Source organism: Amblyraja radiata, chromosome 1 (genome assembly GCF_010909765.2).
Source record: "Amblyraja radiata isolate CabotCenter1 chromosome 1, sAmbRad1.1.pri, whole genome shotgun sequence".
In the NCBI taxonomy this organism is placed as follows: Eukaryota; Metazoa; Chordata; class Chondrichthyes; order Rajiformes; family Rajidae; genus Amblyraja; species Amblyraja radiata.
The window spans coordinates 30,102,089-30,116,833 of NC_045956.1; the positions used below are offsets into that span (position 1 = coordinate 30,102,089).

Genomic DNA, 14,745 nt, shown 5'->3' on the forward strand with positions numbered 1-14,745 from the left:
TATTGACTTAAGGGCCTGTCTCACTGTTCGAGGTAATTCAAGAGTTCTCCCGAGTTTTCCCTTGATTCAAACTCGGAGAATGTCTTTAGCGGGTCCGTAGGAGTTTGTGGATGTCTCATAGCGGCTCGTACGAGTAACGTGACGTTTTTCAACACTGTGAAAAATGTCCACGAATAAAGTAATTCTCGTGATAAAAAAAATTGTTACTTTCTAATCGTACAAGCCGCTACGAGGCATCCACGAACTCCTACGGACCCGCTACGGACATTCTCCGAGTTCGAATCAGGGGAAAACTCGGGAGAACTCTTGAATTACTTTGTACAGTGGGACAGGCCCTTTAGATGGCTTCTACAACTGTTCTGAAATGTTCTCACAAGTTATGCTGATATTCATGAATGAGATGCAACAGAACCATTCTGAGTATATTCACTAAATTATTCGGTCAGGGTGCATTTTTCACATAATTTGTAGATTTAGTTTTAGCATGATGCAAAATTAAGTATTTAAGGTTTAAGTGAGATAAACGCGACTTACACTTTCCTGAAGACAATATCTTCACGATTGTTTCCTTGTCAGCCATAAACTGTTGTAAGCCATTTCCTTGGGCCCCTTAAAAAGAAATCAATGGAAGGGTTTAGTTCCGATGTAATTGAACACAATTAATCTTGGACAGGGTTGAATTTGTGAAATATGTTCAGGAAAGTTTCCTCAGGCAATATGTAGAGAACCCTGCGTGGAGAGGGCAAAACTGAATCTGATGTTAGGAAGATAGACACAAAATGCTGGAGTAACTCAGCGGGACAAGCAGCATCTCTGGATATAACTAAGGGGTGACGTTTGGGGCCAAGACCCTTCTTCAGACTTTGAGTCAAGGGAGAGGGAGACACAGAGATAAGGAAAGGTAAGGTTTGAAACCGAGACAGTCTGAAGTATGGTCTCGACCCGAAGCAACACCCATTCCTTCTATTCAGAGATGTTGCCAGTCCTGCTAAGTTACGGCAGCATTTTGTGTCTATCTTCGGTGTAAACCAGCATCTGCAGTTCTTCCCTACACATCTGATCTTAGGAAATTGGGAAGGGACAGTGACTGAGTTGTTGGTGGACAAACTAAGTGGACAAGCGATCACTATTATATTAGTTTTAAGATAGTTATGGATAATAACAGGGTGGACCGATGAGTTAAAATTCTGAAATGGGGCAAGACCAACTTTGATGGTATTAGACAGGAATTTGCTCAAGTTGATAGGAGTAGGTTGTTTGCTGGCAAAGGAATGTCTGGTAAATGGGATGTTTTTAAAAGTGCTGTGAAAGAGTTCAGGGCTTGCCTGTTCCTGTTAGAGTGAAGGGCAAAGCAGGTGGGAGTAAGGAAGCTGGGATGACGAGAGAGATTGTGGCTCAGGTCAGCAAAAAGAATGTAACATGCGCAGGTATAGGCAGCTGGGATTTAGTGTATCCAGGGAAACTGAGAAGCATACTTAAGAAGGAAATAAGGAGGGCATAATGGAAGCAGGAGATAGCTCTGGCTGATAATATTAAGGGAAATCCAAAGAGATGTTATGTATATTCAGGGAAAGAGGGTGACTAGGGAGAGAATGGGGAACCATTAGAAACCAAAGCAATCATCTCTGTGCAGAGCAGAAGGAGGTGGACAAGATCCTCAATGAATATTCCTCCTCGGTGTTTACTGTGGAGAAAGATGCAAAGGCTGGGGAACTTGGCACAGAGAATGGAAGTGTTTTGAGGATAGTCATTATTACACTCGAGGAGGTACTGAACATATTAAGGCGTATGAAGGTGGATAAATCTCCCGGGCCTGATCAGATATATCCGAGGTCACTGTGGGTAGCTAGAGAAAAAAATTACAGGCACCCTAGGTGAGATACATGAATCATCATTAGATTCAGTGGAGGTGCTGGAAGACTGGAGGGTGGCTAATGTTGTGCCCCTACTGAAGAAGGGTGGTAAGCAAAAACCTGGGAACTGTAGACCAATGAGCCAAATGTCTGTGGTAGGCAAGTTACTGGAGAATGATGGTCAGGCCACTTACGGTCGAACCCTCATCAGTGGTTATGAGGGCTGTCACGTGACGTCAAGGGTCACGCTACGTAAGCAGATCGCACCTTGAGATCAGGAGTCGACAGGTGGCTGAGGTCGAGTCAACACCTTTGCTCAGCAGCAACGACTCAGTATGTTAGAGGACCAAACTTGCATGTACATCAACCATCTAATGTCTGAATAAAGCAACTGTTTGTTCACCATATTTGGTGCCGCTACAAAGGGAAATCTGGCAGCCTTGTGAGCACTCTGACCCCCAGGCTCATAACTGGACTCGTTATAAGGTCACTCCTTGTAGCCTCAAGGCTTGGCACACTGGATTGCCCGTGTACACTGGACAGACTGCCCTGTCCCTTGAATGAACCTGTGCAACCTATCCAAGGAATGAACAAAGATTAGTCGCACAGGCGTAGAGTGATACAGTGTGGAAACTTGCCCATACCGGCCAACATGTCCCAGCTACACTGTTTTTTAAATGTTGGGATAGTCCCAGCCTCAACTACCTCCGCTGGCAGCTTGTTTCATACACCCACCACCCTTTGTTGATTCCTATTCTTTCTCCCTTCACCGTAAACCTATGTCCTCTGGTCCTCGATTCACCTGCTCAGGGCAAGAGACTCTGAACATCTATCCATTCCATTCCTCTCATAATCTTATACACCTCAATAAGATCAACACTCATCCTCCTGAGCTCCAAGGAATAGTCCCAGCCTACTCAACCTCTCCATATAACTCAGACCCTCCAGTCCTGGCAACATCCTCGTAAATCTTCTCTGTACCCTTTTCAGCTTTCCTACTCTGTACCCTTTCCTGTCAATGATGCTAAACTAAAAGCACTTTCAGCCTCAGTTTAGTTTCCAGTGCAACAGAGTCATGCAGTTTGGAAGCTGAAGGTTTGAGGTAGCAATGCTACTGGATGCACCTCAGTGCCAGTGAATTCAAGTGCTTCCATTTTATTAGGAATAATATAATAATATTAGAAAAATAGAATAATATTACTAGTAGCATGAAATCATCAGGTTACTGCTCTATGAAATGTTTTCTTTGATCTGTGGCATGTTTTTTATAACGTCAAAAATCTAAAATGTAACTGTTTGAGGTACATGCAATGTGATCACACATGATCATAAGGTCATAAGGTCATAAGTGATGAGAACGGAATTAGGCCATTCGGCCCTTAAAGTCTGCTCCGCCATTCAATCATGGCTGATCTATCTCTCCCTCCTAACCCCATTCTCTTGCCTTCTCCCCATAACTTCTGACATCTGCACTAATCGAGAATCTATCAATCACAGCCATAAATATATCCACTGACTTGGCCTCCACAGCTGTTTGTGGCAAAGAATTCCACAGATTCAACACCCTAAAGAAATTCCTCCTCATCTCCTTCCTAAAAGAACGTTGTTTAATTCTGGTATCTAGTCCTAGACTCTCCCACTAGTGGAACCATCCTCTCTACATCCACTCTATACTAGCCTTTCACTATTCGGTATGTTTTAATGAGGTTCCCCCTCATTCTTCTAAACTCCAGTGTGCACTGGCCCAGTAAGATCATCATATATTAACCTACTCATTCCAGGGATCATTCTTGTAAACCTCCTCTGGACTCTCTCCAGAGCCAGCACATCCTTCCTCAGATATGAATGAATGAATGAATAAGTTTATTGCCAAGTATTCACATACAAGGAATTTGCCTTGGTGCTCTGCCCACAAGTGACAACATGCCATACAGTGACAGTCAGGAATGATGCATAAAACATTAAACATTAACAATAAAACATTATTGATTAAATATGTGCATTAAATAAAATACCAGAGCATAAGGAAGCTACAGATTTTTGGTTATTGAGTAGAGCTACTACTCGTGGAAAAAAAGCAGTTTTTATGTCTGGCTGTGGCAACTTTGACATTAAAGGCTTCCTCTTTAGACTGTCGGAGGTGTCTGAGTTCTGCTGCAAAACCAGGGCTTGTCGTTGTTGAACCAGGTCCGGGTCCTAGTGGGAGTGCAACTGTCCTCACAAAAGTTGACATATGATGATACAGTGTCTGTATACTCATCGAGGCTTGTAGTTGCTTCCCTGAACACATTCCAATCCGTGCAGTCAAAGCAGGATTGTAGGTTCTCAATGCCCTCGCTTGTCCACTTTTTCGTTGTTCTGACCACAGGCTTAGCAGATTTTAGACTTTGCCTGTAGGTCAGAATAAGGTGAACTAGACAATTATCAGAGAGACCCAGACCCGCCCGGGGAACAGAGCGATATGCGTTCTTGATTGATATGGTGCCCAGATTGATATGGTGCTGACTATGGTTCTTGATATGGTGCTCAAAATTGCTCACAATATTCCAAATGTGGGCTGACCAGCGCCTCATCGAGCCTCAGCATTACATCCCTGTATTTGTATACAAGTCCTCTCGAAATAAATGCTAGCATTGCGATTGCTTTCTTTACTACTGCTACAGCCACAGTCACTCAAGGCGTTCCCCAAGGCTCCGTACTCGGCCCCCTCCTCTTCATCATCTACATCCTCCCCCTTGGTCAGATACTCCGCCACTTCAATCTGGACTTCCACTGTTACGCTGATGACACCCAGATTTACCTTGTCACCAAATCCCCCCACACCCCCCACCCCCCCTCTCCCATATCAACTCCTGTTTGTCAGCTATAAAAACCTGGATGCAACATAACTTCCTCAAACTCAACAGCGATAAAACAGAATTCCTCCTCATAGGCTCCAAATCCACATTCAGCAAAATCAATAACCCCACTCTCACCATCGACGGCACCACTGTCTCCCCATCTCCCCAGGCCCGCAACCTTGGCGTGATCTTTGATTCCACCCTGTCCCTTGAGCCTCACATCCGCCATGATATTAAAACCTCCTTCTTTCACCTCCGCAACATCGCCAAACTCAGACCCTCTCTCACACCTCCCGCTGCTGAAAGACTCATCCATGCCTTCATCTCCTTCCGACTGGACTACTGCAACTCACTTCTCCTTGGCATCAGCTCCACCTACATCAACCGACTCCAACTGGTCCAGAACGCAGCCGCCCGACTCATCACCCACACCAAATCCTGGCATCACATCACTCCAGTCCTCAAACAACTTCACTGGCTTCCCATCTCCCACCGGATCACCTACAAAATCCTGGTCCTCACCTACAAAGCCCTCCACCATCTGGCCCCCCCATATCTCACTGACCTCCTCTCCCCCTACCAACCCTCACGGTCCCTCAGATCCACATCAGCCGGTCTCCTCTCCATCCACAAGTCCAACCTCCGCAGTTTTGGGGACAGAGCCTTCTCCAGGGCAGCTCCCAGGTTCTGGAACTCCCTCCCCCAACTGATCCGCAATTCCGTGTCCCTCACCATCTTCCAGTCCCGCCTCAAGACCCATCTCTTCACCTCTGCCTATCCTTAGCCCCACGTCCCCCTCCCTTTTCATCTGTGCTTGAATTGCCTCATATTGTGTTTTGAATTGAATTCTGTCTTTAATTTGTGTACTAGTCATGTCTCTACTATTTATTTCATTCCCCTTACATGTTTTTTCTCTACTTGCTAAATTTTTGTAAGGTGTCCTTGAGACTCTTGAAAGGCGCCCATAAATAAAATTTATTATTATTATTATTACTGATTCGACTTGCAGATTAACTTTTTGTGAATCGTGCACCAGCACCTCCAATTTCTGGATTCTCTCCCCATTTAGAAAATAGTTTATGCCTTTATTACTTCCAACATGCGTGACTCCACACTTTGCTACACTGTATTCCATCTGCCACTTCTCTGCCCACTCTCCCTACCTATAAAAATCCTTCTGCAAGGTTCCTGTTTTCGCTACACTACCACCCCCTCAACCTATTTTTGTATCATCCGCAAACGTGGCCACAAATCCTTTAATCCCCTCATCCAAATCATTAATATACAACGTGAAGAGCAGCGGCCCCAGCACCGAGCCCTACGGAACTCTGCCAGTCACAGAAAAAAAACCTTTATTGCCACTCTTTGGCTTCTCCAATCCAGACAACCTGCTATCCATGCTAGTGTCTGCCCTTTGATACTATGGGCTCTCAACTTCCTTAACAGCCTCCTGTGTGGCACATTATCAAAAGCTTTCTGAAAGTCTAGGTATACAACATCTACTGATTCTCCTTTGTCTGTCCTGCTATTGACTTCATCAAGGATTTCCTGCAAACTTGTCAACAGATTAACTTTTTGGGAATCCTGCACCAGTACGCCCAAGTCACTTTGCCAAGTCTAAAACATAGGAGAAAGTGAGACAATTATTTATTTCTGTACATGGTCATGGGCAGCGGAAGAGTTGCTGCCTTAAAAGCCTCTGTCCCACTTAGGAAACCTGAACGGAAACCTCTGGAGACTTTGCGCCACATCCAAGGTTTCCGTGCGGTTTCCAGAGGTTTCCATTTCGCAAAGTCTCCAGAGGTTTCCATTCAGGTTTCCTAAGTGGGACAGGGGCATTACAGCGCATGCAGTGTCAGAGACCCGGGTTCGATCCCGATTACGGGTGCTGTCTGTACGGAGTTTGTACGTTCTCCCTGTGACTGCGTAGGTTTTATCTGAGATGTTCTGTTACCTCCCACACTCCGAAGACGTACAGGTTTGTAGGTTAACTGACTTGCTATGAGTGGAAATTGTCCTGAGTTTGTGTAGGATAGTGTTAATGTGGATCGCTGGTCTCGGACTCAGTGGGCTGAAGGGACTGTTTCCGCTATGTATCGCCAAACCAAACTAAACGGTACTATAACTGCCAGCTTTCATCTGAACAAACACGTGCTTTTACTTTTTTAGTAAAGAAAGTATAGGAAGAACTTCCTACCGAAAATCACAAGAAAGAGCAAACAATAAAAGTTTTCATTGATGGATCTCATCCTGAGGTGACCTGACAAAGAGAAACAAAGGGAAAGTTTAATCAAAGGCAGAGCAATATCAATTAATGTTCAAAGCAATTATTCCATTCTAAATGGTAGAACGGTCATTTAGAACTTTTGTACCAGGTTAATGTTTATAAACGTGCCAATGTATTAGGTAGGCTTTAACATCTATGGAACATTATTCAATATTTCCCCCATAAGAACAGCCATAAATATTTGCACCTTGAAAATCATATGTACTATACATTCAGGGATAGTACCTTTTTATGGGTGTTATTATAATTAATTGAAACATGTAGAAATGAATATTCTATAATACTTTTAAACCAATTTAGTATCACAACATGCATAATTAGAGGGCAGCACAGTGGCACAGCGGTAGAGTTGCTGCCTTAAAGCACCAGAGACCCGGGTTCGATCCCGACCACGGGTGCTGTCTGTACGGAGTTTGTACCTTCTCCCCGTGACCTGCGTGGGTTTTTTTTCAAGATCTTCGGTTTTCTCCCACGTACAGGTCTGTAGGTTAATTGGCTTGGTATGAATGTAAAATTGCCCCTAGTATGTGTAGGATCGGGTTAATGTGCGGGGATCGCTGGTCGGTGTGGACTCTGTGGGCCGAGTGGCCTGTTTCTGCGCCTTATCGTTAAATTAAACTAAAACTAAACTAAAATTAAGTTGGCACCTCACTACCATATGGACCTTCTCAATTTAGACACATCAGTACAGCAGAGAGACAGGCTCTGCAGCCCACTACATCTGTGCCAATCATGGTGCCAATTCCATATACCTCCATATACCTCTTTTCAGCTGCCTGTCATGTGCTTGCCTAAATACCTCTTAAATGTTGCTTTCGTATCTGCTTCCACCATCAACTCCGGCAGTGTCTTCCAGGCGCCTACTATTCTCTGTGGAATAAAACTTGCCTGACAAATCTCCTTTAAGCTTTCCCCCTCTCATCTTGAAACTATGCCCTCTGGTATTTTATATTTTCATCGCAGGAAAAGATGCAAAAGTGCTGAGGTACATCAACAAAAAAGACATGTTGGGATTTTTTTCTGTCACAGAAACTCTTCTAAAACATAAGTCAAATCTAGCAGCTCCTTTGCAGCTAAAGAGATGCTGTGAATTTGTATGTATGTACAGTATGTGTCAGCGTGCACAATTAGAATAATAGTCATAGGGACATACAGGAGAAACAGATCCCGGGAATTAACCTGGTGAACCTACGCTGCGCTCCCTCAATAGCAATAATGTCCTTAAATTAGGAGACTAAAATTGCATGTAATACCCCAGGTGCGGTCTCACCAGAGCCTTGTATAACTGCAGTAGGATCTCCTTGCTCCTAAACACAAATCCTCTCGCAATGAAGGCCAACATGCCATTAGCTTTATTCACTGCCTGCTGTACCTGCATGCTTACTTGCAGTGACTGATGTGCAAGCACACCCAGGTCTCGTTGCACCTCCCCTTTTCCTAATCTGACACCATTCAGATAATATACATACAGCATATAATCCTCCAACATTTTTGCCATCTCCATCGGGATCCCACTACTGGCCACATCTTCCCATCTCCACCCCTTTCTGCTTTCCGCAGAGACCATTCCCTCCAAAACTCCCTGGTCAACTTGTCCCTTCCCACCCAAACCACCCCCTCCCCAGGTACTTTTCCCTGCGACCGCAGGAGATGCAACACCTGTCCCTTTACCTCCCCTTTCGACTCCATTCAAGGACCCAATCAGTCTTTCCAGGTGAGGCAGAGGTTCACTTGCACCTCTTCCAATCTCATCTACTGTATCCGCTGTTCCCGGTGTCAACTTCTCTACATCGGCAAGACCAAACGCAGGCTCGGCGATCGTTTCGCTGAACACCTCCGCTCAGTCCTGATCTCCTGGTAGCTCAGCACTTCAACTTCCCCTCTCATTCCCAATCTGACCTTTCTGTCCTGGGCCTCCTCCATTGTCAGAGTGAGGCCCAGCACAAATTGGAGGAACAGCACCTCATATTTCGCTTACACCCCAGCGGTATGAACATTGACTTCTCTAACTTCAGATAGCCCTTGCTTTCCCTCGCTCTCCATCCCCTCCCCCTTCCCAGTTCTCCGACCAGTCTTACTGTCTCCAACTACATTCTATCTTTGTCCCACCCCCTCCCCTGACATCAGTCTGAAGAAGGGTCTCGACCCAAAACGTCACCCATTCCTTCTATCCAGAAATGCTGCCTGAGCTGCTGAGTTACTCCAGAATTTTGTGTCTACCATTCAGATAATAATGTGCCTTCCTGTTTTTGCCACCAAAGTGAATCTCACATTCGGGGAGTCCAGAACCAGGGGCCACAGTTTAAGAATAAAGGGTAAGCCATTTGGAACGGAGATGAGGAAACACATTTTCACACAGAGAGTTGTGGAATTCTCTGCCTCAGAGGGCAGTTCTCTGGATACTTTCAAGAGAGAGCTAGATAGGGCTCTTAAAGATAGTGGAGTCAGGGGATATGGGGAGAAGGCAGGAACGGGGTACTGATTGGGGATGATCAGCCGTGATCACATTGAATGGCGGTGCTGGCTCGAAGGGCCGAATGGCCTCCTCCTGCACCTATTGTCTATTTGTCCACATTATACTGCATCTGCCATGCATCTGCCCACTCACCCAACCTAGCCAAGTCACCCTGCAGCCTCATCGCATCCTGCACGCAGCGCACACTGCCACCCAACTTTGTGTCATCCGCAAACTTTAGAGATGTTACATTTAGTTCACGTATCTCCGCCCCCTCCTGGTTTGAACGTTGTCCGGGTCCAGAGGGCAAGCAACTCAGACAAGGCGTTCACCGTCCCTTCTCCGAGGCGGCTTCCAGGGACTTCTTGTAAGAACACAAAAAACCCCTCTAAAACAATTCCAATAATCTATCAGAGTGACACAAAAAAGCTGGAGTAACTCAGTGGGACAGGCAGCATCTCTGGAGAGAAGGAATGGGTCTCGACCCGAAACATCGCCCATTATTTCTTCTCTCCAGAGATGCTGCCTGTCCCACTGAGTTACTCCAGCATGTTGTGTCTATCTTCGGTTTAAACCAGCGTCTGCAGTTCCTTCCAACACAATCTATCAGAGTGACTGGCCGTTGTGAATAATCTCTGATTATTTCCAAAGATAAACTTTGAGTGGGGAAAAAAAACGCGCCTGCCGGGAACACCAAAGGTGAGGCTGTTTAGGAAGGAACCGAAGATAGACACAAACAGCTGGAGTAACTCAGCGGGACAGGCAGCATCTCTGGAGAAAAGCAATAGGCGACGTTTCGAGTCGAGACCTTTCTTCAGACTGCGAGTCTGTTCTTGGAGCTGGGAACTGAGACGCTGCAGATTTAAATGGACTTTAGCTGTCCCTCACCTTCAACGATCTTTGTCACTTAAACTACAGCAAGATTTAGGAAACCGGCTGCCAAAATAACAGATCGTGCCTCAGGCTGATGTATTTTCGGAGACGGGTAAAGCCAGAATGAAATAACAACTGAAATAAGTTCCGCTGAGCCACTCCAGCATTTTGTGTCTATCCTCAGTTTAAACCAGCATCTGCAGTTCCTCCCTGCACATGAAATAACGAGTTCTGCTGTTTTTGTTGCAATTTAGACCATTGACTAAACTTGCGTCGTTGACTCAGGATTTTTCATTCAAACTGAAGAGCAACGCGACGTACTTCTGGAAAGCGCAGTAAAGACTGAACAAATGATCGAGCATAGACTCAAAATGTAACTCAGGGGGACAAGCAGCATCTCTGGATGAGAGGACTGGGTAAATTCTGAAGAAGGGTCTCGACTTGAAACGTCACCCATTCCTTCTCTCCAGAGATGCTGTCTGTCCCGCTGAGTTACTCCAGTATTCGTGTCTATCTTCGGTGTAAACCAGCATCTGCAGTTTCTCCCTACACATGATTGAGCATGCCCCTGGACACGTTAAGGGTTAAGGGTTGAGGCTTACCTCGCTAGTTCGGGGAGACGGATTCTTATGTGCTGGAGAATGATATCTCTAGGTTCATGAAGTAGTTCTTGCAACGACAATGCAACCAAGGACAACCAACTCGCTGTGGTTCCGGCTAGCTCAATCCACAGCTCAGATCCCACGTGTCATAGTCTTCCCCCAGACACACATGCCTGAACTATACATCCTTTAACCACGCCCAGAGATTACATACACTAAGAAAAAAAAGAACATCTGAAAGGAAAATCGAGGTGGGTTAAAAATCTCAATCCATACCCCTTTCTGCTGGGGATAGACACAAAATGCTGGAGTGACTCAGTGGGTCAGGCAGAAGGAATAAGTGATGTTTTGGGTCCTAGATTCATAAGGTCATAAGTGATAGGAGCAGAATTAGGCCAATCGGCCCATCAAGTCTACTCCGCCATTCAATCATGGCTGATCTATCTCTCCCTCCTAACCCCATTCTCCTGCCCTCTCCCCATGACTCCTGGCACCTGTAATATCGAGACTTCTTCAGACTGAGAGTCAGGGGAGAGGGCTACTCTCAGTCTGAAGAAGGGTCTCAACCCAAACGTCACCCATGCCTTCTCTCCAGAGATGCTGCCTGTCCCGCGGAGTAACTCCTGTAGATTGATGCTGTTCAGCCACTAACCACATGTTGCTAGCTTCACTAATTCCACCCCATCACCATAGCTATAACAGCACTCTCCTCCTCCTTTAGTCAGCAGATGCTGCACGAGGTCCCAACGGCTGACAGCTTCCAATGCTGTGCTTGTACAACAGTGATTAAAGCGATGTTTGATCTAATGATCTATTGTCATCAGTCTCACATCATTTACATGGTGTCAGAAGTGGGATGCGAACTGCTTACCGGTTTTTATTTGTTCACTGAGTTTGTATTTCTCACCATCATGTCCTCGTGCAGAAAGCCCGACCCTCTAATCTTTGATGCTGATATCAGCGAACGCTGGGCCACCTTTGAAATAGACTACCGGCACTTCATCAATGTTGCACACCGGACTGACTCCGATGCTGTAAAGGCCTCCCTCCTACTAAATCTCGCTGGGCCAGAAGCACTACGCCGCTCCAGAACCTTTAGATATGCTTCTGCGGTAAACTTGATATGCTCAAGTCCAAGCTGAGCAGTGCGCCAACCCTGGCCTTCTTTGATCTTGATCGTCCGGTGACGATCACCTGTGTATGCCTCAAAATTTGGACTTGGAGCAGCCTGTCTACAAACGTCCTGTGATGGCACCTTACAGCCTGTATCGTATGCATCTCGTACCATGACTGAAACAGAGCAACACTACGCGCAGATCGAGAAGGAACTGTTGGCTGTCGTGTTCGCCTGCACCAAGTTCCGCGACTTCCTCTATGGGAACACTTTCATGGTAGAGACGGATCATCAACCCCTGGTAACGATCCTTAATAAGCCCATTCATGCTGCTCCCGCTCGCCTTCAACGCATGATGCTGCAATTGCAGGGTTACGACTTCACGATTACTTACAAGAAGGGCAAAGACATGCACCTTGCCCAGTATTTTTCTCCCTCCCTTTATTGGCTCCCTGTGAGACCCAGGCTAGGATAGACTTTCCTCCTTCATTGCTGTGATCTGCAGAAAAAGATGAAACATGTCTAAAATTGATTCTCCACCCTCTCCCCCTTCTATCTCACAGAGTCTCTCACCTGTTTTAGGCAGAATTCCTGGCAGTTTCTGAGCTGCCAGCCCACCAGGCCTGAGTGACTGAGCTGCCAGCCCACCAGGCCTGAGTGACTGAGTCGCCAGCCCACCAGGCCTGAGTTACTGAGCTGTCAGCCCAATAATCCATTCTGCCCACAATGTCCATAGTAGCCCTCTGGAAACCAGTCCATTCGGCCCACAACACCCATACTAGCGCTCCAGAACACCCCCCCCCCCCCCCCCCCCCCCACTGGCCACCAATATTGGAATTGCTGGAGAGGTGGAATATTGCATTGGGGGACCAGCCCACCCGTGTGAATATGGGACCCAACGGGTCCCACTTAGCCTAATATATACTAGACCAAGTGGGACCCGTTGCGCCCCATCCCCCAATGTGGGGAGTGAGGGGATGGCGTCACACGGGAGGGTTGGTCACAGAACGCGGCGTCGGCGCTCACTCTGGAGGCTGGCACCGTTGTGATGTCATTTTATATATATATATATACACATTCACACATACTCAATAAATAACAAATATAGTGCAATAATAATAATAGTCTGCTGCAGTTCAGAGCTTATTTGAGGTTGTCATGTTTAATAGCTTGATGGCTGTAGGGAAGAAGCTGTTCCTGAACCTGAACGTTACAGTTTTCAGGCTCCTGTTCCTTCTTCCCGATGGTAATGGTGAGTGTGTGGCCAAGATTGTGTGGGTCTTTGATGATGTTGACTGCCTTTTTGAGGCAGCGACTTCAATAGATCCCTTTGATGGTGGGGTGGTCAAAGCCAGTGATGGACTGGGCAGTGGTCGTAGCATAGTTGTGGTTTATGTCAATTATTGGCTATTAATCAAGAAATTATGACAATGTATACTATAACCTTTTCAACCTCAGCAATACCTGAAGCCTATCACACAAACTAAATGTACTCATTTAGTCTGGTTTCATTGTTAGTTTGGGGAGAACATACTTCAGATTCTTTTTCCTGGATTATGATATTCCTAATTTCTTCGTTGACGGCAAGATAAGGAAAGCCTTGCGGTTTTATTCACATCAGGGCAGATGCAGCCTTCAACAACATCCACAAGAATATGTTCAGTGACCCATCACGTGGCACTCAAATCATTCCGTACCAAACTATGCCCAGAGCAGTAATTTGGACAGAGGCTAAGTCTTGTTCATACTTGCGGAGAATCCCATGCAATGAAGTAGCACAGGTGCATTCTTTTATGAAGATATGTAACCCCAAAATTAAATACTTTTTTGATGAGATACATAATTATAATTCTTTCCAATTCATTTTAATTACTTTGATATTCCTGCAAGTGTAAATAGTCTTGATAAAAGATTATTATTGTTGTTTTCAAAATGCAGTCACAGTGAGTGATTCTGTTCTGTGATAATTATATAAATAGGTTCACAGACAGCCAACATATATCTTCCCAAATTTTATTACTGATATTTTCAATGGGAATAGAAATCAAAATATTGTTAAACAGAAATTTGAGAAGGAGAATGTTAAATCGGAAGTGGCAGAGATGCAGTTGAACAAAGGGGACTATGAAGGCATGAGAGGGGAGCTGGCCAAGATAGACTGGAAAGGGATCCTAGCAGGAATGACGGTGGAACAACAATGGCAGGAATTTATCGGCATAATCCGGAAGACGCAGGATCATTTCATTCCTAAAAGGAAGAAAGATTCTAAGGGGAGTAGGAGGCAACCGTGGCTGACAAGAGAAGTTAGAGATAGAATAAAACTAAAAGAAAAGATGTATAACACAGCAAAGAGTAGCCGGAAGCCAGAGGATTGGGAAACTTTCATAGGACAACAGAAGGAAACAAAACGGGTAATACGGGCTGAAAAGATGAAGTACGAAGGGAAGCTGGCCAGGAATATAAAGAAGGACAGTAAAAGCTTGTTTAGATATGTTAAAGGAAAAAGAGTAGCAAAGTCAAATGTAGGTCCCTTGAAGGCAGACACGGGTGAAATTATTATGGGCAACAAGGAAATGGCACAAGAGTTGAATAGGTACTTCGGATCTGTCCTCACTAAGGAAGACACAAACAATCTCCCAGATGTACTGGAAGACAGAGGATCTAAGGGGGTAGAGGAACTGAAATACATTTTCATTAGGCGAGAAATAGTATTGGGTAGGC

The 14,745-nt window shown here is 45.5% G+C and overlaps 1 long non-coding RNA gene across 1 annotated transcript; it reads right to left on the minus strand.

The window, feature by feature from the left end:
- Positions 1 to 540: 540 nt before the first annotated feature.
- On the minus strand, positions 541 to 11,003 carry LOC116970836. The gene is made up of 3 exons (XR_004411338.1): positions 10,911 to 11,003; positions 6,891 to 6,953; positions 541 to 609 (listed from the first exon to the last, which is right to left on the minus strand). It is a non-coding gene; the product is annotated as an uncharacterized LOC116970836 (long non-coding RNA).
- Positions 11,004 to 14,745: the final 3,742 nt, after the last annotated feature.